We start from the raw sequence: 25033 nt of genomic DNA, 5'->3' as shown, positions 1-25033 counted from the left end.
CCCCCCCCCCCCCATCTTCATATCTGATGAAGACATCCCTGTTAGGCTTCAAATAAAATGAATAAGCTCTCTTGTGTCACATGGAGGATTCTGGCCAATCGGTGGACACACAAACAACAACGCTGGCCTGCTCTCGACACCTCCAGGATGTCAGGGCCTGCACTTTGAAATTAGTAAGGAGAACAAAGTTGGGCCTCCGTCCATCCAAAAGGCCCTTGCTGGCCACCCTGTGAGAGGAGCCACCACCCCAGACCTCCAGGTGAGCATCCAGATGTCTAAAGCTCTTATCAAGTTCAAGTTCACGGGGGCAGATAGAGGGCAGCACATGGGTGGGATTTGGACCATATTAAAGGTGGGATAATGAGGAGAGGGTGTGGCACCGTGTTGCCCTTTTGATTGGTCCAATCCCCCTCCATTTCATGTTCTCCAATGAAGAAGACGTGCACTCTGAGTCAACAGGCACCAGCATACCCAGTGGAGCTAAAGTGAGCTTCACCCGCTCAAATGAGTGCCAGGCTTCTGACTTCTAAACTGAAACACCAGGGGGTCTCGAACACAAATAGTAGGCTCCAGGCCCACCTAGACCCCAAACTAAGGGACTAACGCTTTTTAAAAGTTTGCATTCTCACAGTGTCAAGAAAGAGAAGGAGAGGGAAACCGTAAACCTCTGGTCCAGCGCTGAGACAAGCAAACTTCCTTTACATTTGTTTATTAGTAGACAAACAGGGTGGAGCTTGTCTCATTTTAGTTTCTAGAAGCATTTCTATTGGCAGATTAGAAAACTAGGGAAGGGCTTGTTACATTTTAGCCTCCTACAGCATTTCTATTGGTAGGTAAGATAAAGAGGGTGGAGCTTGTCACATTTTAGTGTCTAGAAGCATTTCTATTGATAGGTAAGATAAAGAGGGTGGGGCTTGTAACATTTTAGTCTTAAGCAGCATTTCTATTGGCAGATATGATGAAGAGGGTGGGGCTTGTCACATTTTAGCCTCCAGCAGCATTTCAATTGGCAGGCAAGATAATGAGGGTGGGGCTTATCACATTTTAGCCCATTTCTATTGGCAGGTATGATAACGAGGGTGGGGCTTGTCACATTTTAGCCTCCAGCAGCATTTCCATTGGCCAGCACAGCAGACTATAAGAAGCTTGTCAGTCTAAATGGAACTGACAATCTGAATGGTTGAATAGGAGAAACAGACAATGAACAGCTGTTTGGGGGTTGGACCTTCCAGTGAAGACAATTCTACTCATTAAGAACATCTGGAGAGTTGAGGGGGATGGGGGAGGGTCAACTGTGAAAGAGGGAAGCAAACAGCTGGAAGAGCGGAACGCTGTACCAGAACAACAGGCTGAGGGTTAAAGCGCCTGCTTAACGGGCACAACGTGAGTGTAGAATCACAAGTGGCACACACAGCCTCGCCCACACGCCGCCCGCTCCACGTCAGTGCTGAGCCGTTCAGACGACTGCACTCTGTTTTCCACTTTCAAGTGTTTAGCAGACGGCTGCACATTCCTCTAAACATCACTGGAGTTGGGCCAGCAAGACCTGCACTGTAAATCAGACCCTACAGTAACTCCAGTGTTCGTTTTAATGACATTTCTCACAAAATACCTTCCTGCTGTGGAAGCCAGCCCAGACACAGACAGACAGACACCAGAACGTCTATAAATAGCACACATTTATTCATATCAAGTCCACACAGCACACCGTGTCCCTGCACTAATCACCCTCTCTCAAGTCCTTCACCAAGTCCTTCACCACCTCCACTCCTCTCCACCCAGCTCTGTGCTCTTCCTCCCGACTGCAGCTCGGAGTGGTGACTGTCAGCCTCTTTTATTGCCCACCCAGAAGTGCTGCAGGTGCTCGTTGACCTACTCCTGGCTGTACCTCCGGGTGTGGCTGCGTTCCTGCCCAGATGGGCTCGCTAGGCCGTGCAGCTCCCCTGGCGGTGGCCACGGGCCCTTACAGGGTTAAGCTTCCATGCTTAGACCCTGTGGCCCCCAAACCAGGCAGGGCGGCTGCCCTCTTGTGTTTCTGGGGAGGCACAGTCCCTCTCCTGGTCCGTGCAGGTGTCACAACTGGGCACAGCCGCCAGCGGACCACCACACTGCCTTCACTTCAGTTCTGTTTATTTGTGTATAGCGTCCTTCATTGAGTGCTGACTCAGGAGAGCGGACTCAAGTTTACAAGTGCAAATAACATAAAATAATAAGCTTCACAAACTACTAATTACACCGTGCATACACATAACATTACAGATAAAACTAAATCATATTGTGAAATGTGACAATAAAAAAATTAGAACAAAATGATACGTCACAACAAAACACATAAATGGGTGCAGGCCTCAGAAAACCAGAAAAAGTCAGACTGGGCTTACTGGATAAGCTTCACCCTTGGCAGCCTAGTGCCAAACACAAATAGCAGGCTTCAGGCCTACCTAAGCCCCAAAGAAAGGGACACACGTTTGTTAAAGGTTTACTTTCTCACCGAGTCGAGAATAAAGGAGAGGAAAACCATAAACCTCTGGTCCAGCGCTGAGACAAGCAAACATCCTTTATATGTGTTTAGATAGATAGATAGATAGATAGATAGATAGATAGATAGATAGATAGATAGATAGATAGATAGATAGATAGATAGATAGATAGATAGATAGATAGATAGATAATATGAAAGGCACTATATTATAGATAGATAGATAGATAGATAGATAGATAGATAGATAGATAGATAGATAGATAGATAGATAGATAGATAGATAGATAGATAGATAATATGAAAGGCACTATATTATAGATAGATAGATAGATAGATAGATAGATAGATAGATAGATAGATAGATAGATAGATAGATAGATAGATAGATAGATAGATAGATGAAAGGCACTATATAATAGATAGATAGATAGATAGATAGATAGATAGATAGATAGATAGATAGATAGATAGATAGATAGATAGATAGATAGATAGATGAAAGGAACTATATAATAGATAGATAGATAGATAGATAGATAGATAGATAGATAGATAGATAGATAGATAGATAGATAGATAGATAGATAGATGGATGAAAGGCACTATATAATAGATAGATAGATAGATAGATAGATAGATAGATAGATAGATAGATAGATAGATAGATAGATGTGAAAGGCACTATATAATAGATAGATAGATAGATAGATAATATGAAAGGCACTATATTATAGATAGATAGATAGATAGATAGATAGATAGATAGATAGATAGATAGATAGATAGATAGATAGATAGATAGATAGATGACTAAATGACAGATTCCTTGTGCCATGGCAGTCCCAGTCCCCGTGAGGCGCTATACTGGCATCTTGCCCTTGGTATATAGGAGCCCCCCATCGCATTTCTTGCCACACTTCTGCTGATTGATCCGTTGGCTGAAGGTCCTCAGTGCCAGCGTGCCAATCTGCTGACATTCAGTGGTGTATAAGAATCACTCGTACTTCTACTGTATTTGTATAAAAATACGATGCGCGCCTCCATTTAGCAGCAGTAATGCTTGCTGACGACTGTGCTGTTCTCGCAGACTGTGACGCCGAGGCCACAGACATCCTGTGTGACATCGTGAATGTCACCCGCCCAAATGGCCTCAACATCAGTGCTGAAAACCCCAAGTCCTGACCCCTGACGGCTCGCCCCCCGCCATCTGTCTGAATGAAGTCCCAGCACAGCAAGTCCACAGGCTCAGGGAGTTCAGCTCACTCCAGTAACTAAAGACCCCGACTCCGACGGGAGACGTGCACCGTAGCATTGGGTTGGCGGCGGCCGCCTTTGGATCGATGAAAAGAAAGTAAAAAATCTCATCTCAGAACTCAAAATGTGAAATCATGGAGCCCAAGTCCTGCCTGTTCTATTCTGTGGACCCTCTTGAAGGAAGCTCTCGACCAACTGGTGGTCTTCTAGAGGCGACTGAGCCCGCGTGACCACCTCAGAAGTGACGCCCTCTGATGGAGCAAACAGCCAGCACAACAGTTCGGCCTCTTTTGCAGAATGGATGAGCGTCGCTACCCACACAGACCACTCTGGAGGAAACACATTGGCGCAATTTAAGGTGGTGCCAGGGGTGTCATGTGTTTGGATTCTCTTCATTTATTCTGTTCACGTAACTCTTGTTGGTTGTGTGGTACGTCAGCAGCCTCTGTTGTGGTCCCTAAGAGGCGGGGCCACCTGCCAGTCACCGCCAGGAACTGTTCGTGACATTGGATCAAGTGGGGATCGGTACAAAGGGGAATTAACAGGTGCCCCTTTGTAGCCTGGCAGCGATGATCTCAGATGACCGCGTCTGCTTTATCGTTCAGTCTGTCAGATCCTGAATCAGCCGAGGCAGCCAAGGCCCTTCATTAAACCCTAAAAAGACAAACTGAAAGTGCAGAAAACAGCGAGGCGGCGCACAGAAGGATGGAGGGAGCGCGTTTAAAGTCCACGCCGCGTGAGCCGTGCGCCGCTCTTTGTGTCTTATTGATTGCCGTTTCACAAACTTGTTTAACAAGCTGCTGGTTGGAAAAAAATTCCAAAAAGGGCAGGAGGAGGTTTGATTTTTTCCTTTTTTTCCTTCCTGATGTTTTTCTCGTCAGAGAGGCGCGCGTTTTGTGCTCTGCCAGGGAGCGGGCAACAGGGAGATGTTCATATCTAAGAAATCGTTGGCGCTCGGAGGCACGCCACAAGGAACATGCCGAAGCAACTCACGATGAGCCTTTGAGATATGAACGAAGGCTTGTGTGGCATCAGGCTGACGGGACGACATGGCCACCCCCTCAGCAGGTCAGCTGCTCCTCGGCGCCTTCAGCAGCACAAGCTGGAATGGGGGACCCCCCACTTCTTATAATACAGAAGCTAAAAACCCACCCGAGAAAAAAAAGTACGGAAAAGAGGGATGCAACTCTGCCCTAAAAAAATAAAAAGACAAACCAGTTAGGAGGTTTGCACCACTCACTGTGCTTTACACCGAAACTCCAACAACGTGCCGCCTCTTGAAACGACGCACACAAAGGTGCCATAGCGGCCCTGCCAAGTGATGTCATAGGGGAGCCAGTTTTGGTTCCCAGAACGAACATTCATTTACTTTGAACCCTAACACTGTAAGTGCCATGGAGGACAGACGGGCATTCCGACCAGGTTGGAGACGGAGTCCTTACCCGGACCAGACGCCATAACAGAAGGACCGCTGGACTGGAGACACCACCCGGCCGGAGAGCCTTGTAATCTTCATCTCAGCTGGGATCGCTCTGTAATGAATGGACTGGGAGAAAGTGGATTCCAGTTAACACTTCATACCCCCAACACGGAAGGGGGCAGCGTCCCTCAAGGCAGATCCCAATCAGGACACCCACAGGGCGCCACGGGAATTGGAGCCAGTCAGGGGCATTAGGGGTCCACCAGAGGGCGCTGTCAGGGGAAGACAATACTGTGACCTGGAAGTGCTCCCGGCATGCAGGGCAGTGACACTGGAAACAGTCCCGGGGTCTTGTTTGAAAAGGAGCCCACCATCTCACATGGCAGCGGGCGACACGCTTGGAGGAAAGAAATCGACAGAACTTTGTGTGAGAAGATGAGGCGGATAAATCAACTTCATGTTACTTCAACGCAGAATTGTGTCAGGCATTACTGGGTCTGCGGTTTGGGGCTCAGGAGCGCCCCCCGGTGGACAGAGGATGACAGGTTTGGGCTCCTGATTTTTAAAGGACTCTCACTGTGTACACACCACAGGTTTAACTCTCATCCAGGGAGTGTATGTGTGTGTATGTGTGTGTGTGTGTGTGTGTGTGTGTCGGGCTTTCAGCTCGATGCTCGTTTTATTCTCGAGTAACTGTCCCTCGTGGCTCCACCCGCATCGTCGTGAAACGGGACAAATCAATTAAAAAGAAAATAATAATAATTTGTATGGAGAAGAATTTCTATTGATAGTTTTCATATCAGGTGGAGTGGAGGCTCTGAGGCTCTAGATTTGCACTGGTAACCAGAAGGTTGCCAGTTTGAATTCCGTAAACACCAAAAGGGACTCTGCTCTGTTGGGCCCTTAACCTGCAATGGCTCCGTCCGGGGTATGACGTTAATCTTCATCCAGCCCTGCATGTGGGACCTCCAGCCTGCAGGGAACAACTTGGGGGTTGGTGGCAGAATTGGCACTCCAGTCGCCATAAAGAAGCTCCCACTGGTTCCATTCCATCTGTACTGGTGTGGTGCTGAGGTGTCACCCATTGCATGGCTGTCACTCGGGTCCTAATCTGGGATCCTGCGTTGGTTTGTCGTGTGGTGGCTGCGGCGATGTGCTGTTATCAGTGTGGGCTCCTAACCCCTCTCTCCTCTTTCGTATCCCAGGGGGTCTTGATCTACAATATTTTTGGTTTTACTATCAGGGGGGAGAATGGAGCTGTGATCTCTTTGACAAAAACGTAAAAATTTGGCAAGTTATCTCTGGCCAAGAGGAAGGTGGGTGCGCTCCCACGTCAAACACTGGCACTGTATCTGATCGTGATCAGCTCTGATGGGAGAGCGTCCCCCACGTGGCGATAGCAGGCACCCTCTAAAAACACACGGAATGCTGATCTCTCTCTCAAAAACGTCAAATGTTACTTCTTAACAATCTGTAGAAGGTAACGTCTGCTGAACAAACAGGTATCACTAGCTAAACAAAGCCAAGGTGCGCTCCAACACGTGGCGAGAGGTAGAGCGACTTGAACAGAGGCTGGCATGTGAGTGAGGAGGCTGGCACCCCTGCCCTCGGCCTGCAGCCTGTTTTTTGGATTCGTGCAAATAAGTCAGTACCACAAGCGAACTATGAGCGCAATGAGGGAAGACGCAAAAAGAACCGGAATGTTCAAGAAAATTCTAGAAAGACACCCGATCTAAATCTGTTAAGTAGAGGAGGTAAGGTACACGTCCCGAGGCATGAGTGTGAGTGAGGAGGGCCCCCAACCCCCCTCGGCCCATTGTGTCTCTCTCAGATTCGTGCAAATGAATCGGTACTGCAGGCGAACTACGAATCACAAAATCAACTGGAATGTTCAAGCAAATTCTAGAAAAAAGAAAACCGTTACAGAGTTCTCTCGTTCGCTAGCCAAACAGAGGTAAGGTACACCCTGAGGCTCCGCCCTGCTCCCCACTCCTGAGGCCCCGCCCCGCTCCCCACTCCTGAGGCCCCGCCTCACTCCCCACTCCTGAGGCCCCACCCCGCTTCCCACTCCTGAGGCCCCGCCCCGCTCCCCACTCCTGAGGCCCCGCCTCACTCCCCACTCCTGAGGCCCCGCCCCGCTTCCCACTCCTGAGGCCCTGCCCCGCTCCCCATTCCTGAGGCCCCACACTGCTTCCCACTCCTGAGGCCCCGCCCCACTCCTGAGGCCCCGCCCCACACCGCAACTGAACTCTGACACTTAGGCGATAAGAGAAGTCACAAAATCAACCGGAAAGTTCACGCAAATTATAGAATTGAAATCCGTTAAGTTGTTCTCTCGTGACAGGCGGACAGACAGACAGACAGACAGATATAAAGACAGATGTTGTTGCAAAGTGACAACAATTATGAGGAGCTCCGCTCAACATCCTACCTCATGATTTTCTCCTTACTCGTCTTTTTCTCGTGCTACTTTGACTATCATTCTGATTCTAATCTTTGTGGTCTTAACTTCAGTAAACAAAACGACAAAATGTCATCGTGCGTTCCAAGGACACTACAAAATGACCCGATGAGCGCCTTGGGTGTCGTGATGTCATCCTTTGTCAAACGTCACCTCCTCCTCCTCCTCTGCAGGTGTGGGACGTTCCCTAAATCCTCGCCGTGTCCTCCTCTGGGGTTGGACAAATTCTTCGGTACACCTTTTAGGGGTAAATCCGAGACGCTTATCACAACGAGAAGCCTAAACGTCTGTTCGGTGTGATTGACCACTTGATTAAGCCCCGCCAGACACGTCACGTGGCCTTTTCCGCAGAAGAACGCGAACGACTCCTTCGGTCTTTTTCAGGCGGAGATTAGAAATATCAAGGAACAAATAAAGCCTGCGGCCGGAGCTCTTAATCAGCTTGCTGCAGATCCACTGCCTGCTCGTCTGACTCCTCTGAGCTGCTTAGAGAGATTTCTGAGGCCGGCGTCGTGCGTATCGCGTCTCCAGTGAAATCTCCCCCTTGTTCCCGGGATCCCACTCCGACTCCATTGTTAAAAATCTGCTTTACAGCAGTCGGTCCACTTCTTGCTACAGGTCAGGTCAGGTCAGGGAGCTGGCACTGGCACTGGCACAACAAAACAGCTCAGGATCCCAGCTGGCAAACCCCCAGGCAGATGCGTACTCCAGTCCTACCCTCCAGAAATGACCCTCTATGTGCCACAGCCAGGTGTTACGTGGGCATCCTCTTGGCCTCGGGTCCTCAACAATGTGCCGTAACTGACTGCTCCATCACAATGCAGGTCATGTGCCTCATTCGGGACCCCAAGGACCCTCTGAAGAGACCCACATGAAGGTGTCCTTGTGAGTCTTCGTCTCAGGTCACTGGATGGCATCCATGTCTCACAAACAGGGAGCAAAAGGACTCCAAAGACTTGGACCTTCGTCCTTTTGCCACACACCCCTTTCTGGTGACCTCAGGACCCCCCCATTCTCTCTCAATCTGTCTACTGACCTCATATGAAGAGTCACCAGAGTCACACGAATGTCAGGGTCACAGGACACTCTCTCCACAGACAGACACACCGCTGGTGGCCGTGCCCAAGAGGTCATTAAAGGCCTGGTCTTGGTTTTTAATCAGGACCCTCACAATCCCAGACCCTCAGCCTCTCGAGACCCCCAATCAGAGCCTCCACTGACTCCACGAAGATCACAGCATCGTCTGCAAAGTCAAGGTCAGTGAATCTCTCTTCGCCAACAGATGCCCACTTCTTGCTACGCTTGTCATCAAGTCTTCAGTTTCTGCTTCTGTTCTCTTTTTTCGTTCTGCTAGGTTTGTTTTAGATGGGTGGTAAGACACAAGAGGGGCTCCAATGAAATGTCTGGGGGGGTGGGGGGCCAGCCGGGTCTCCCCTTTTAATTCTAGTTTGATTATTGCCAAAGTAAACTGGCACTCGACAGCAGGAAACATAACAGAAGAATCGGCAGCCTTCTCAGCTCCAGGAGTGAACAGCTCGGTAGACAGAGGTCTTTGACGGGGGCGCCGTCCTCTATGAAGTTCAGGTCTGGATTGAGATGTCCATCTCTGGGGCTTCTGCATTTCTATGGGGGGGGGGGCAGAGTCAGTTGCCCTCATTGGGTGTGTTCTGAGCACTGCTTATGAGGAATGAGATGACACCGTTAGTGATGGTGCCACCTTAGCTCAGATGACCCCCAGAAGAGCCTAGAAGGGGATCTGCAGACTCATATGGTTGATATTGTGTAATGGGTTAAGGTAAGAAAACGTGTCCAAACCTCGAGCTCCTGGCACAACACGACTGGCAGAGGGGGGACTACGGCTAAACACGAAGATGATGGGATATATGGAATGTGGCAGCAGACGGGGGGCACCACATGTGTTGATGGACGAGAGCTCGGCAGAATCAAGGTCTTAAAGGAGTCTCCTCTCAAGTCTTGGCCCTCCTCACCCTGTCACTCCTGTCACTTCTAGTTCTTTAGGTCGTCACCATAGGTGAGGACAGCAACGTAGACCAACCAGTAAACTGAGGGCTCTGCTTTTCGGCTTTGCCCTCTCTTCACCAGAACTAAGTGGGTACAACATCCTCTGCCACACATGTGCCCATGGAGGACAGTTTACAGGTTCAACTACCGATATGCGTCAGCCAGACCAGGGCTTGGCGCCGTCCCTTAATCCTCTCCCCTCTCGTTCCTCTGCAGTTCACCCAAAGACCCGGCCTCTTGATGACATCACCACCGGTCCGCCCACTCTTGACGTCACTTCCCATACCCAGAATCCATCAGACCACCACATCAGTTCCAGTTCCGCCCATCCTGACTCCACCTCCTTCTTTTCTCCACCCTCAGTTCCATTTTGAGCCCCGCCCCTAAAGACATCTTTTCTTTATTTTTGCATATTTTGCAGTATACGGGAGTGTCCCCACCACCCCCCCCCACACCTTTTTCAGTCTGTGGTCGTCTTTCTTACCACACCGTGTAACCGCTGACGCCGCTCTGATCCGTCTGTCGATCTCCCGCTCCCTTCGCCTCACGAGACCCCCGAGATATTTAGAGACTTGGAGGGGCTGAACCCTGATTAAGACCCCCCCAAAAGGCCCCTCCTTAGCTCCTTCACAGAGAGTGGACCCCACTTTTAGCAATGTGGTGTGCAGTCATGTAGGCCACCGGGACACTGAGAGCTCGTGATGGCTTGTTGTGTGTCATTTAAGTAGTCGCCGTTGCTCCATGGTGGCCACTGGTGACAATTCTCCAAGTTCGACTACTGTGAACCCCCCCCACCTCGCTGGATTGCGTCTCAAAGACACCAAGGCGTGCAAGAAGGAGTCGTAAAGCAGTGATCCTCAACCATTCAGGGGTCGTGCCCCCCCAAATCTCGGTGAACACGCACTTGTTGGGCTGGGTGGTCCGTTCTTTTCACTTATTCTAACATGTTGGGGGGGGGCTCCCCCTGGGTCACAGCCCACCACAGGGACAGTGCCACATGAAGACGAGGAGACCCCGCCGATGGCACCCAGCTTATACCCCCCCCCCCCCCCCGCCACATTGACTGCATTTTCCTGTAAACATTGCGATTATTTTCTTTTCAATATCATTTCCATATATTTAATTTCCATATGAGAAGCTCAGCTCGGGGGGCTCCTGAAGATTCTATTTAGGATGTGTGGGATTAGCCAATCATTTCTTTACCCCGGAGATGGCATTGCGATTTTGGTCTAATGATTAAAGTGCAAATAGGGATGACGTCCTTTGGGATCCGAAGGCGCATTATGCAGGAACTCGGTGTAAATTGCATTTGAAAGTCCGAGTCGTCAATTAAAATGCCACTCAGGTACGAGCAGGTGGAGGTCGCCGAGCGCCTGGCCTCCCCAGTTAGCTGCTGCCGCTTCTTAAACTTTCACTTCACACGGAGACAAAAAAAAAAAAAAAATGGTGCCATCTGTCACCTAGCAGGATGGCCTTCACACCCGGCAGACGAGACGCAGTGTTATTACCTCATGAATCTGGGGTGTGTTAGGTGGAATATAACCCTGGGGGCTTCAAGACTAAAAGAGAGAGCGAGAGAGAGAAACAGAAAAGGGAAGATAAATAAATGGGGGGTCCCCAGAGAGATGAAACGAGCAGACTGCAGCAGCTCAAAGAAGCCAAAAAATGATTTGGTCGTAAATACCAGAAGATGGGAGGAAAAGGGAAAAGAAATGTGAGGAAAGACGAGGAAAAAGGGGGGGGGGGGCACAAAACGGAAAAGTCACCCAGCCTTTCAAATGTCAGGACCCACAGGCACGTCCGTGATATTAATACTCAGAAGACGAGGCGCCATTACAGTCGAGACCTCCAAACAACGGGGAGATGCCGTCTGTTAACTTGGCAGCCCCAAAGACGGTTCAAAGTTTTTATTTTAGTCAGGTTGTGAATGCTATTGGTGTGGGGGTAAGGGCTGGCATCCCCAACTGGCATGGAAATACATGCCAGGGTGGCATCCCCAACTGGCATGGAAATACATGCCAGGGTGGTCCAGATCTAATTGTGCAACTCTTCGACTGACAGCCGTCTCCCCGCCATTTTGGAATGCAGGGCAGGTGCTGCCATCTATCAGCAACAAAAAGAATTTTAAGTGAAATCTCTCTGTGCCGGGGCAGGTGCTGTGAATTCTCTATGTAATAAACGTAATACGTTATAGCGTAATGAAAACTGGATAATTAGATCTGGACCACCCTATACAAGGACCCCGCATGGGATGGTTTTCAATTCTTACCCTCGTTGGTGTGAAAGAATCATAGAAATGACAGCCCCCAGTACAAGAGGTGGCAGAGCTCCTCTGGCCTGGACCCAGTATGGGCACCTGCCGGGTTTCATGGGACTTGTAGTTTGGAAAGAAAATCTTATTGGGTCCTTGGGTGACACCAGAGGGTGCTGCTGGGTGAGGACCTCCAACTTTATGGAGGGCATGCACGGAACCCAGAAAAGTGCTGTCCGCCATTCAGTGCCGTAGCTCCAGAAGCTCTCCAGGGTCCAACATAAAAGAAAGGGGGTCTCTCACCTCACTCTGAGAGTCGGGAGGAAGAGGACGATGCTCGCCGAGGAAGACACACCAGTTTCTCAGACACATTGAATTTTGTTGCAGCACCAATTTCTTTCACCACTTCAACGACGTTTAATTTTAAATCAGCTTCATATTTCCTTCTGATCGAACGCTCCATCGTAGATAAGGGACGCTCTTACGATAAACGTGTATGAGGGTGTGAGACACAATGCAAACGTCACTTCGGTATAGTGCGGGTATTACCGTGTGGGCACATAGGCACAATACACAGAAAAGAAAAGGCCGTGTGCTCCGTGGTTCCTCTCTCAGGTGGGCATTAGCATATCGTAATCTCCTGGTCCAATAGCGTGAAGTTTTCCACATTTGTTTTACATGACCGACATTTTAAAATACTGGAAATTATACGGTGAAATCATTTCAGTCAATGTTTAGGTGACCTGATGTGCAGATAACCATTCAGAGTCTGACTGCGTTTGAAATGGAGCTACGGTGGGCTGTGGTGGGCTGCGGTGGCCTCCCTTTTATTTTTTTATATTTACGAGCCTATTCAGCGCATAACCACAAATCCAATTTCTGACAAATCTGACCGTTTCCACCCGCAGATCTCCTGTCGGCCATCTGAGATTTCTTCGGAGCGTCGACCCTTCATCTCCTTTCCTTCTGATCTCCTTGCACTCCTCCCTCCAGGCCTTCTCACGCTGCCGCTGGCTTCAATCCTTTCTCACGGCTCTCTCAACGCTTTCTGTGCGGACGGACGGATGGACGGAATGTGTGGGACGGAGCAGACGGTCAGAGCACAGATGGACAGCACGGCGAGTCTTCACAGATCCTTTGTAACTTCTTACTGGATGTGGCCTTGAAAATTCTAAAGCCGGGGTATTCTGACCAGAGGGCAGGGGATGGAAAAATAAAAAAAAAGGATAACGAAATATCGGCCTGAGGAAGACAACGATGAGGCACCGAATCTGAAATGTCGAAAACTCTAAAGACTAAAATGTCAGCGCCAGAACCCAACATGCAAACCAGCGTCTGTAACGATTCAAATGAAACTAAGCACAGGCCCCGAGTTCCGAAGTCATCCCCGATCTTGGAGAAGCGTGGCATTGTGGGTAAAGCTATGCTGGCCGGGATGGGCTCCGCCCACCACCCGCTACCCTGCCGCTCACCCTCATGATGTGACTGTGGCCAACAATCACTGTGTCTGAATGGATTGGCTGATGGGCCTTACAAAGACGTCATTCAATAAAGTTGGCACAGAAATAACTTGGATAAAAATGGCCGCTGGGGTGGGAGATTCTGCATCCAAGTGATGAATATGTTGGATGTCTTTATGTGTGATTTAGACAAAGCAAATGTCATATTAGTCTTATATCATTGAGGAGAACACCAATGGCTTGATGGTTAACTAACTGCCCCCCCGCCCAGTCTTTAGGACCGAGTGAGGAATTTTATGCCAGGGTCCAGGTAGGGGGTTGAGGGGATGGGAGGTCTTAAAACCAGTTTGGCAAGTGACTGGTTCTGTGCAGGACCTTCTCAATCAACCCCCACAGGAAAGCAAATAGTCTTAGGGGGGTGGCGGTTGTGAAGGGTACTGTGTGCCCCCCATAGGTCTGAAGTACAGCTGTTTGGGATTGGTTGGAATCAGAGGCCATTCTGTAGCACGACACGCTATTGGTGTAGGAATTTGGACAAATAATGTAGAAATACCCCCCCCCAGACCCCCCCACGACATGGACTGAAAGGAAGACCACCCTGAAGAGCCCAACTCGGCAGCCATATTGAGACAGGTGTGCGGCCATAAAGTGGAGACATTCATGTGACAGACAGGTCAGCATTCCTCAGGTTGTATGGTTGCCGATATTCACGTGTACTTTGCTTATTGTTATTATTTTAGGAATATTATAACACGTCATTTCAAGTCGTAACTTAACATCCGCTTGTCTTTTACTCTGTGGGATGCAGGGAGGTTCACTCAAACGAGACCCCGAATATTCTGTTGTATCTCCCGTTAGGATGAAGCAGTCAGAACCGAATCCGCGTCTGCCGTGACGTTTGTGTCATCGATTACATTCCGTGCGATGCTGGAAGTGGTTTCTGTTTTCTGACAGACACATGTTGATGCGGCACTCCAAGATCCTGAACGTATCAGCAAGCATCTCGGGGGTAATAGCAGGAATTTCATGTTGGATGTTTCCCTTCTGATCTTCCACAGTGTTGTTCTTAAACTGTGTTCCTGTGTTTTCTTCACAAGGGGTACGGGCAGGATGCACCCAGACATTGCAAATGGAGGTTTAATGTCACAACGGCTGTCCGGCGCCCACCTCATCGCTCCGACGCAGGGGCATCCCGCCCGGCTTGTTTGAAGCTCCGTATAGTGAGGAGCGCATTGCACGTTGTTTCGTTCAGATTGTTTCATCCTAGCGAGAGTTATTACAGAATATTTGGGGTCTCTTTTACGTGAACATCCCTGTAGATGTAGAGGGGAAGGTGGGGAGAAGTTCATAAAGTCCAATACTTTAGAAACAGTGGGGAGTCTATGGCAGGGGTCTCGAACTCTGGTCCTGGAGGGCCGCAGTGGCTGCAGGTTTTCATTCTCACCCCTTCCTTAATTAGTGACCTGTTTTTGCTTCTAATTAACTTCTTTTGAATTCATTTTATTTGATTTCCTCTTGAAGACTCAGACCCCTCAATTGTTTCTTTTTCCTTAATTAGCAGCCAAACAATAATGAGACACAAAATGAGCCAAACAACTGGTGTCCATCACACAATATCTGAAAATAAAGAAAGATGAGGGTCTCAGGAATGTTGGTCTGCTCTTAGAAAAGAGAAAATCCACAATTTCAGAAACGTCTGCCATTGCACAATGAGAGCAGCAACAAGCCATGGAATTAAAGAACGAGTTTAATTAACGACAAGACTCGGCGCCTGATTAAGCAACTGGTTGGAGTGAAATTGGTTGGAGTTTGAGGCCCTGACTTAGGTGGTCTTCTGTTGGCTCCCTCACTTCTCATTTCAGTTCTTCTTGGGTGCCATTTAAGGAAAGAAATGAAACAAATCAGGGGAACAAATCTTAAAAAAATGTCAATTAAAATGAATTCAAAAGAAGTTAATTAGCAACAAAAACGGGTCACTAATTAAGGAAGGGGTTAGAATGAAAACCTGCAGGACCAGAGTTGGGGACCCCTGATCTATAGGACTGGAGGCATTCTGACAAAGGCTACACATTAAAGAATGCAAAAAGTTAAAGGAGAGTAACAGAGAGAACTACCAAGAAAAAAAAAAAGGGGCTGTGGACCACCGGGGGGCGCACTGCTCCCCAAACCACCGACCCCACTCCCAACAGCACACGTTTTGTTCGGGTGGGGAGGCGTTTTTTTCTTTTGCTCTCCACTACACAGCACAATCCACAAAGAACCAAATAACACACCGGCCTTTCTTTCTTTCTTTCTTTCTTTCTTTCTTTCTTTCTTTCTTTCTTTCTTTCTTTCTTTCTTTCTTTCTTTCTTTCTTTGTCTCCACTCCTCCTCCTCCCGACTTGGGCTCGCTGATTGATGGTGAGGTGGCCCCCAGAAGTACCTCCGGTGTTTCTTGACCTTTCTGCACCTCTGGGTGTGACAGAAGTGTTGCCCCAAAGAGTTCAGCTGCAGCTGCAGCACCCCCTGGTGGCACCCAACAGGGCTGCTCCAAACTACAACTCCCAGCATGCCCTGTGGGGACCTGAGATGCAGTAAGCCACCCACGGGGGGCTGCCCTCTAGGAACTCGGGGAGGCTACTGTCCCAACGAGGTTCTCTCCCTCAGTCCTTGCCATTTGTCACAGGGACTGAAATGATCTGGATTTGAGGGTCTGGGTGAGGGTATTTTTATAAGGGGGCTCCACTACAGTACGTCTAAAATACGAAGAGCAGCCGTTGATTATGGAGGGAGGACACCCGTCAGAAATCAGCTGGTGGTCATCTCCATATGTGACACGACTTCAGTTAGATTGAGAAGGAGACGCAGGCGGTTCTGGACGTCTGGGCTCCTGGAAGTTAAAACGTGAGCCCTCATCGTACTCCTGTGGTCAATAACAGACACGAGGGGCCACCACCTCACTGTGTAAAAACGCAGCATTAATACTCACAAGGCGGGCCCCCCGAGGGGTCATTACGGTTACGACAGCGAGATCCATGCAGCGTTTTCATGTCCAAACCACTTGACCAACAGGGGATGGCGAGTCCGTGTCTGTAGGTTCGTTGGCGGACATTTCCACAGCACACACTGACTAACGTAACTAGTGTGCCTCGTGACACACAGCAGGAGGCCAAGATGCACAAGTAGACGTGCAAGAAGCAGAAGAACAATACGACCAGAATAAAAGAGCGCATTGACAGCACGAGACTATAAATACCAGCGAGCCCCTGCCTGCCTGCCAGCCTGCCAGCGTGCGGAGAGTCGGCCTGCCAGCCTGGCAGAGACAGAGAGAGAGTGTCCACCATTGAGGCTCCAGGACAAGGCCGTCAGAGGCTCCATTTATTCTGCACTTCCCTTTCTGCCGTGTTGTTTTTTTGTTTTGTATTTTCTATTCTCGTCCTCTCAATTACAACGCACTCCTGACATCGGCTCCATATTGTGCCTCACACACCATTAATAAGACTCACTGGGTCACCACATCAAAGCGCCGCTCAGTCAGACCGGAGATAAAGAGCAGCAAAGCCCCAACAATCGGTACGCGGACCCCCCTGAGCCGAGCTGAACTATGACAAGTGGGTGGGCCGCCTCGTGTTTACTGGCCCTCCGAGGGACACGGCTACATGACGTGCCATCGGCGACATTCAGCGGGGTGCCATCTGCGGCTTTACAGCTGTGCCTCTGGATGTTGGCCAAAAGTACGCCGGTCAGGACCATCGGAGAGACGGAGAAAGGTCCTCGGCTTAGCAAGTAACCTCTCGTCGAGCGGCAAATGGCCGTGGCATGGCAGCAGCTGGCAGGTGCCCCTTTAAATGCAAATTCCTTAGCAGAGCCCTGGCACTACACCTGAACAAATGAATCAATTAGCAGGTGTAGAGCGGCAGACGAGTGATGGGGGGGTCGGCAGTTAGACCTCCTGCTGCGCACCCGTCTGCCTCCAGGAGGGCCAAGCCAGACAGAAGGTGCCGGAAAGGCAGCTGCTCGGCAAGAAAAAGACCAGGAGTCAGCCATGGCCTGGACCTTCAGAGCGCCCGGGCAGGCTCACTGGCATCCAGCAAATTATTATTGCCATCATCATCATCATCATTATTATTTTTATTAGCCCAGAAGACTTTGAAAAACTCTCCATACAATCCATACATCCATTGAGACCCCTTCAATTTCTATACACTTTATTGTGTTGTACATTTCATATTTAATGGATACATTACACTCAATAACCCCCCCCCCCCACCATGTGACAAAGTGACAACTGTTTACAGAAAATCAAAAACTGAGACCTCTCAGTCCTAGAAGTGTTCACATCCTCAGTGCAGTGCTCTGTAGAAGACCCTCGGGCAGCAATTCCAGCTTTGAGTTTTCTTGGCGAGTCTCCACAAGCTCTGCACCCCTGGATTTGTGCAGTTTGGGAAGTTCATCTCGTCCTTCTGGGCAAATCTGGGAAGACTCTGTGAGCTGCCACCTTCAGGGCTCTCCACTCATGTTCTCTGGGGTCAGGGCCCCCTCTGGGACACTTCGAGACTTGTCCTGAGGCCAATGTGACGTTGACTTGCCTGTACGCTCAGGTCACTGCTGTGCTGGAAGGTCTGAGGGGCTGTGAGCTTTCAGGCAGGTTTTCTTTAAGGCCCTCTCGGTGTTTGGCTGAATTCATCCTTCCCACCACCCTGACCAGTCACCCTCATAGCGTGATGCTCCCACCATCACCACACTGCACTCCTTTTTGCTTTGTCTCATCATTAAGTTATCTTAAGAAATTCCTTATACAGGGTGGCAGGGGGGGGAAAGGGGAAATGTTCAATTTCACGAGTAAACACGAAACAAAATGCATTTAATGATGAGACGTATCATACAGGATATGCAACTCATGATGGTAATCGATATCCGTTTGATGTTTTGAAGGTAACATCATGAAGGTGTTGTGTCTTACACATTCTACCTTATATAAAATTGAGAAACGCTGTATCATAAACGCTTTCCATGTTTTTCTTTTTATTTACTTGTTGTATAACTAAGAAAAACATATCAATGTGCATACTCACTCATAATGGTTAACAGTATACATACAGCACAAAAAACAAGGAGATCCACTAACACCAAGTACATGACAGGTGTGGTCACACTGCACTGTGACGGCCTGTGCTGGGAATTCTGCTTCGCTCGACGTCACACATCACGAGGACAGCCGGCCAGTTCCTCTTCGGTCCTCCTTTTTAGTTCAGTGACAGTTGTGGTACACTTGGCTTTTAAGATGTCCCCACAGAAAAGGAGATCTGATCATTGATTATCATTATTATTATTATTATTATTTGTTATTATTATTACTATTGTTATCATTATTATTATTTATTATTACTATGATTATTTATTATTATTACTATTTATTATTGTTATTATTTATTATTACTATCATTATTTATTAATATTACTATTATTATCATTATTATTATTATTATTTATTACTCTTATTATTATTATTACTATCATTATTTATTATTATTATTACTATATTTATCATTATTATTATTTATTATTACTCTTATTATTATTATTACTATTTATTATTATTATAATTATTTATTACTACTGTCATTATTGTTATTATTTGCTAGACAAAAAGCCCGTTTCAACAACGTAAGATGAAACGGGCACGAGTTTGTGTCAGTAGTGTATGAAGAACAAATGATAAGTAAGAAATAAATAAGAAAGTGATGTAAGTACTGATAATTAACTAAGAGGTTTAGGATATGTATGACTTTATCACGGCAAAAAATACTGTACACTTAAAAATGGCATGCTATCTATAACAACGTTTTTTGTTTGTATACTGGAGGCCTGTCAGACTACATGTTTTGTGAAGACCCTCTCACTGTTTGGTAGTAATTTCCCTTGATGTGGCCCATCTTTAACTTGCACCATCACATCACTCGCCCGCTGCAAGTACTTAATAATAATATGTTCTTACGTATCATTTTGAGTGTGAGGGTTGGCTGTGATTGGGCTAATATCCTACGCCTGGGCTGAAGGATTTGGGATTTCAGAATAATAATCCCGAAATGTGTAGGCTAAATCCACCGCCTGCCACGATGAAGCAAATTTTCTCTTTGCAGGCATTTGTATAAATTGGAAGTGAGACGAACTTTGAAATGTTTAAGTCATGAATGTACCTGTTGAACACAGTTGAATAATACGTAGGCTAAATCCGCCGCCTGCCGCGATGTTGGGGTTGGATGCGCAGAAGGCGACTGCGCATTCGGCTTTGGACGGACGTGAGTGAGGAGGCAGACAAATTATGTATTAAGATTATTACTATCATTATTTATTATTATTACTATTGTTATTATTTATTATTATTATTACTATTATTATCATTATTATTATTTATTATTACTTTTATTATTTATTATTATTATTATTACTCTCATTATTTATTATTATTACTATTATTATCATATTATTTATTATTACTCTTATCATTATTACTACTATTACTATTTATTATTATTATTTATTACTACTATCATTATTGTTATTATTTATTATTACTATCATTATTTATTATTGTTACTATCATTATTTATTATTGTTACTATTATTATTATTATTATTATTACTATTATTACTATTATTATTATTTATTATTATCACTATTATTATTACTATTATTTTTATTTATTATCATCATTACTATTACTAGGGGCGGCACGGTGGTGCAGTGGTAGCACTGCTGCCTCACAGTTAGGAGACCCAGGTTCGCTTCCCGGGTCCTCCCTGCGTGGAGTTTGCATGTTCTCCCCGTGTCTGCGTGGGTTTCCTCCCACAGTCCAAAGACATGCAGGTTAGGTGGATTGGCGATCCTAAATTGTCCCTAGTGTGTGCTTGGTGTGTGCCCTGTGGTGGGCTGGCACCCTGCCCGGGGTTTGTTTCCTGCCTTGCGCCCTGTGTTGGCTGGGATTGGCTCCAGCGTGACCCTGTAGTTAGGTTATAGCAGGTTGGATAATGGATGGATGGATTGCTATTACTATCATTATTATTATTAGTATTATTATTTTTATTATTTATAATTATTATTATTATTATCCTGCCTGCCTGTGGCCCAACCTTATGATGTGGATGGTGCCTCCTCGTCTCCAGCCTCGCCCCTGTCTGTCTGACTAGATACGAGCGACTGTGCAGAAACGTGCCGTGCAGCCGCCCAGCAGCCAACGCAGAACTCGTTTCCACTGCTAAAAAGAAATTAAAAAAGCCCACTGAGTGAGATGCGGAATTAAAACGCTTTGAAGTAGAGAAATAATTAAATTTGCCAAAGTTAAAGTAGCACATCAGAAACTGCAGGGATGATGGTGGGGGGTGGCGGGGCGGTGAAGTAGCACAAACACGTCGTGTTGTGTCAATGGCAGCGAGGCCGGCGTGAGCCACTGATTTGGAACTTTTTGACGCTGCTGAGGAGACGTCAGGTGGAGACGAGCAGGCGAAGGGCAGAGTGGTCAGGATGGCATATCTGGTGTGATCGACAGTCTTGGGCTCAACTCCCAGCATGTGCATGTGCCAAATGCCCCCAAGCAGGACCCTCTGTATCCCGCTTTCCACTCCACTGCCGCCCCTCTAGAAGAGATCACTTACGGGGTCAACAGCTCCAGCCCAGCTTCAAGACCACTCGTCCACACAAATCGGCTTAACGTGTCCACATTTCCTGGTTCAAAGCCCCACTGCCACCACAATTAATACCAGTCTTTTTGCCTCCCTTCACAAATGGATGGAGGGCCTGCTGCTGGGCACCACTTTAGACTCAATGCTGCTAACTACGAGGCCTAAATGTCTGGCAGAGGTGAATGTGCATGTAGTGGGCGAGGAAGAACAAACAGCGCTGCCAGCATCAGTGAAGGTAAAGCGACAGATGAATAAATGGAAAATAACACAAAAAGAAGGTGTGTGAAGATACCTGCCATGTCTGGAGGTGACTTTTTCGAAACCTGACCACGATACCGTATTCTAAGGAGAACAGCCAAAAGCAAAGTGGCATCGAGACAAGGGGGAAAGAAAAGTCGCACCAAAGAGCCTCTACACCCACTCACTGCTACGAGTACTCGGGGGTCCACATCAGTGACGTACTGGACTGGCCGTGTAACTTGGAGGTACACACAGAAGGAAGGGCAGAGTGGGGTCTTTAACCCTTAGCCAGGCTGAGATCCTTTAACGTGTGTAGTGACACATCATCTACAACTCCATGATGGCCAGTGTGGTGGTCTCGGCCGGTCACATCACTTCAAGGGAGGACCACCAAAGCCAATTACAAAGACGGGCTCAGTTATGGGAAGACCCTCCGGACCTGCTGGCAGTCGTTGAGAATCAACTCTAAAACCAATGGCTGATATGAACGTCAATATTAGATTGTGAATGTGTCGGGTGTTGGCTCTTACTTATTAGCTGCGCAGTTTGCTGTTTACTGAATGAACCTTCATGAGGGTCTCTACTGTCAGGGCTGACCATTTGATTTGTGCTGAAATATAAACTGCTCCAAAAAATGAAAGGAACACATGGAAACCCCATCAGATCTCAATGGGGAAACAACTGCTGCTGTCTGTCTCTACTGCTGTGGACTGAGATGGTGATGTGGAGGAACAAAAGGATGGAAATGAAAAGGATCGACCGACAGAGAGAGGGCTGAACTCAAAGACACCCCGAAAATCAAAGGGAAAAAATGACGCAGCAGGGAGGCGAGTCCATTTGGTAGTAGTTTGTATGTCCCAACCCCCCCCCCACCAGATGGTCTCCTCCCAGATCTGGACCAGGGCATCACTGAGCTCTTGGACAGACTGAGGTGTCAGATGGACTGAAACATAATGTCCCACCTAGAGGTGTTCTGCTGGATTGAGGTCAGGTGAGTGAGTGTGATGGGCAGTCAATGGTATCAATTCCTTCATTTTCTCGCCACATGAGGCTGGGCATTGTGGTGCACCAGGAGGAGTCAGCATAGCATCTGACGATGGGTCCAAGGATTTCATCCCGATACCTAATGGCAGTCAAGGTGCCCACCATTGTCTAGCCTGTAGAGGTCTGTGCCTCTGTCCCTCTGTGGATATGCCACCCAGATATACCATCACTGACCCCCCCACCAAACTGCTCCTGCTGAACGATGTCACAGGCAGCAGAACGTTCTCCACGACTTCTCCAGACCCTTTCACGTCTGTCACATGTGCTCAGGGTGAACCTGCTCTCATCTGTGAAAACGCCACTGGTGGACCTGCCAATTCTGCTATTCTGTGGCAAATGCCAATTGAGGTCCATGGTGCCCACTAGAGGACGTCAGGTCACCCTCATGAAGTCTGTTTCTGATTATTTGGTCAGAGGCATTCACACCAGTGGCCTGCTGGAGGACATTTTGTAGGCTCTGCCAGTGCTCATCCTGTTCCTCCTCACCCAAAGGAGCAGATACCGGTGGGTCCTGCTGATGGGTTAAGGACCTTCTACGAGGGGCCCTGTCCAGCTCTCAATGTCAATTTATTTATATAGCACATTTAAAACAACATAGTAATGCTGGGTTAGGGTTAGGGTTAGGGTTCCTCTCCTAGAGAAACTGCCTAGCTGTCTCCTGGAATCTCCTCCATGCCCTTGAGACTGTGCTGGGAGACACAGCAAACCTTCTGGCAATGCCACGTACTGATGGAGAAGTTGGACTACCTGTGCCAGCTCTGTATTGTCCAGGTATGGCCTCATGCTACCAGTAGTGACACTGAGTGTAGCCAAATGAAAAACGAGTGACAAAACAGATGAAGAGGGAAAAACGTCAGTGGCCTCCCACTACCTGTTAACCCATTCATTCCTGTTTGGGGGGTCATCTCATTGTTGCCCCTCTAGAGCGCCAAAGCAGCTGAAACTGATGAACGAGCCCCTCTGCTACTTCACTGAGCAGACCAACAGCCCACGGGTGTCACTGACTTGATGCCATACTCTCATTATTAAGGGGTCCTTTCATTTTTTTGAGCGGAGTATTTAAACTGCGCCCATCGGTGGTTGTGCTTTATGACTAAATATCATGTCGATAACACTCGGGGACTTTTCTCTTACGTAACGAAACATTAATTAAGGCTTCTTCTGCTGTTAGTTGTGCTTATGCAGCGTCAGTGACCTGCTTATTCATCTCCGTGCAGCAGGGCGTATTAAAATGACTTCTGGATAAGAAAGACTCACAGATCTTATAGCGAAGTACGCAATATCTCGAGAAAAATGTCGCACGTAAGCCTCTTGTGACGTTACTTTCGTAGGCCACTTTAGTGATGCTTTGTAAGTGTGATTATCACCACAAACGCCCGTATTCATGTCTCGTTACATAACAGTATATGAGCGGCAGATGCACGTTTCCAGAACATAACCCTAAAGCGTTGCCACATGTTCACAGAACTTCTTTCTACGTTCTTTTTCATGGCGTTTTATCTCCCGTGGCTCCTTCCATGCAGCTCCAATGACCGTCTGTCTGTCTGCCTCGCTCACCGCCTGCACATTCACACCATAAGAGGCCACGTCACCCTCTGTCACTCTGTGAGTCCATCTGAGTCAGGAGACCAATGGGTTTAAACAGAGGTGAGACTCGTAGGTTGTGCTCTTGAACTCATTTTGAGGGCGGATGATGACCGAAGTCGACAGAAGCTGTCAACGTCTGCAGAACTCACCATCACGTCACAGGTAGACCCTCCTTGTTGGAGGACTTGTCGTCCAATCCCTGCGTGTGCGTGAGTAGCGTAAACAACGTCTCGATGGACACCAACATCGAGCGAGCAAAGCAAAATCCATCCGTCCATTTTCCAACCTGCTGAATCCAAACACAGGGTCACAGGGGTCTGCTGGAGCCAATCCCAGCCAACACAGGGCACAAGGCAGGAACCAATCCCGGGCAGGGTGCCAACCCACCACAGGCAAAGCAAAATACTTGCCGCATATTACTTGTTTATTTATTTTTTTGCATATTATTCCTTGACTTATCAAATTCCGATTTTGATGCAAGAGTTCTGGAGATCGAAAACGAAAGTCAGGTACCTGCATCAGATGATCGTGCAGTTGACGTGCTTACAGCAACATTCGCCTGGCAGGACTACCCGGGCACTTATCGAACTTCGATTTTGATGCAAACGATTTGGAAATCAGAAACGAAAGTCAGGTACCTGCATCAGCTGATCAGACCCCAGCCGATCTTAGCGCCGCAGACGGTCATGTAGCTGACGTGGCAACATCCACCAAGATTCACCATCGATCTGTGAGTGGCTACTGGACCTCAGACGATCCCGAGTGTTAGTGGACACTGCCAGCCACTGAATTCTTCTAGAAAGTGCCTTTCATCTTATGAGTGATGAGACAAACATGTTATGGGACATAAAGCAGAGTGACATTTGTAAGGTCGGGTCAGGGTGGGGAGCCTGCATTGGTACAGCTCGTTGCCGCAGCTACCACACGATGAAACAGCCAGGGGTCATAGTTGGCATCCCCTCAGGGCAGACACGCAGTGCAGTCCCACCCATCTATCTGCCGCAGCCAGGTGTTACGTGGGCGTCCCCTTGGCCTGGTCCAGCTACTTGAGTCCTCAATAATTGGGATCACTCTCGGGTAATCGTACCACATGGCTGTAGTGCCATAACTGACACTCCCTCACAATGAAGGTCATGTGCCTCATTCGGGA

The 25033-nt window shown here is 47.9% G+C and overlaps 1 protein-coding gene across 1 annotated transcript in view; it reads right to left on the bottom strand.

Moving 5' to 3' along the window:
* Positions 1 to 25033, bottom strand: part of iglon5 (IgLON family member 5) — a 399602-nt gene that overhangs the window by 20082 nt on the left and 354487 nt on the right. The gene's annotated exons all lie outside the window — the stretch shown is intronic.

This window comes from Erpetoichthys calabaricus, chromosome 17 (genome assembly GCF_900747795.2).
Source record: "Erpetoichthys calabaricus chromosome 17, fErpCal1.3, whole genome shotgun sequence".
In the NCBI taxonomy this organism is placed as follows: domain Eukaryota; kingdom Metazoa; phylum Chordata; class Cladistia; order Polypteriformes; family Polypteridae; genus Erpetoichthys; species Erpetoichthys calabaricus.
The sequence above is the reverse complement of the archived record's forward strand: the minus strand, read 5'-3'. Positions and strand labels throughout refer to the sequence as shown.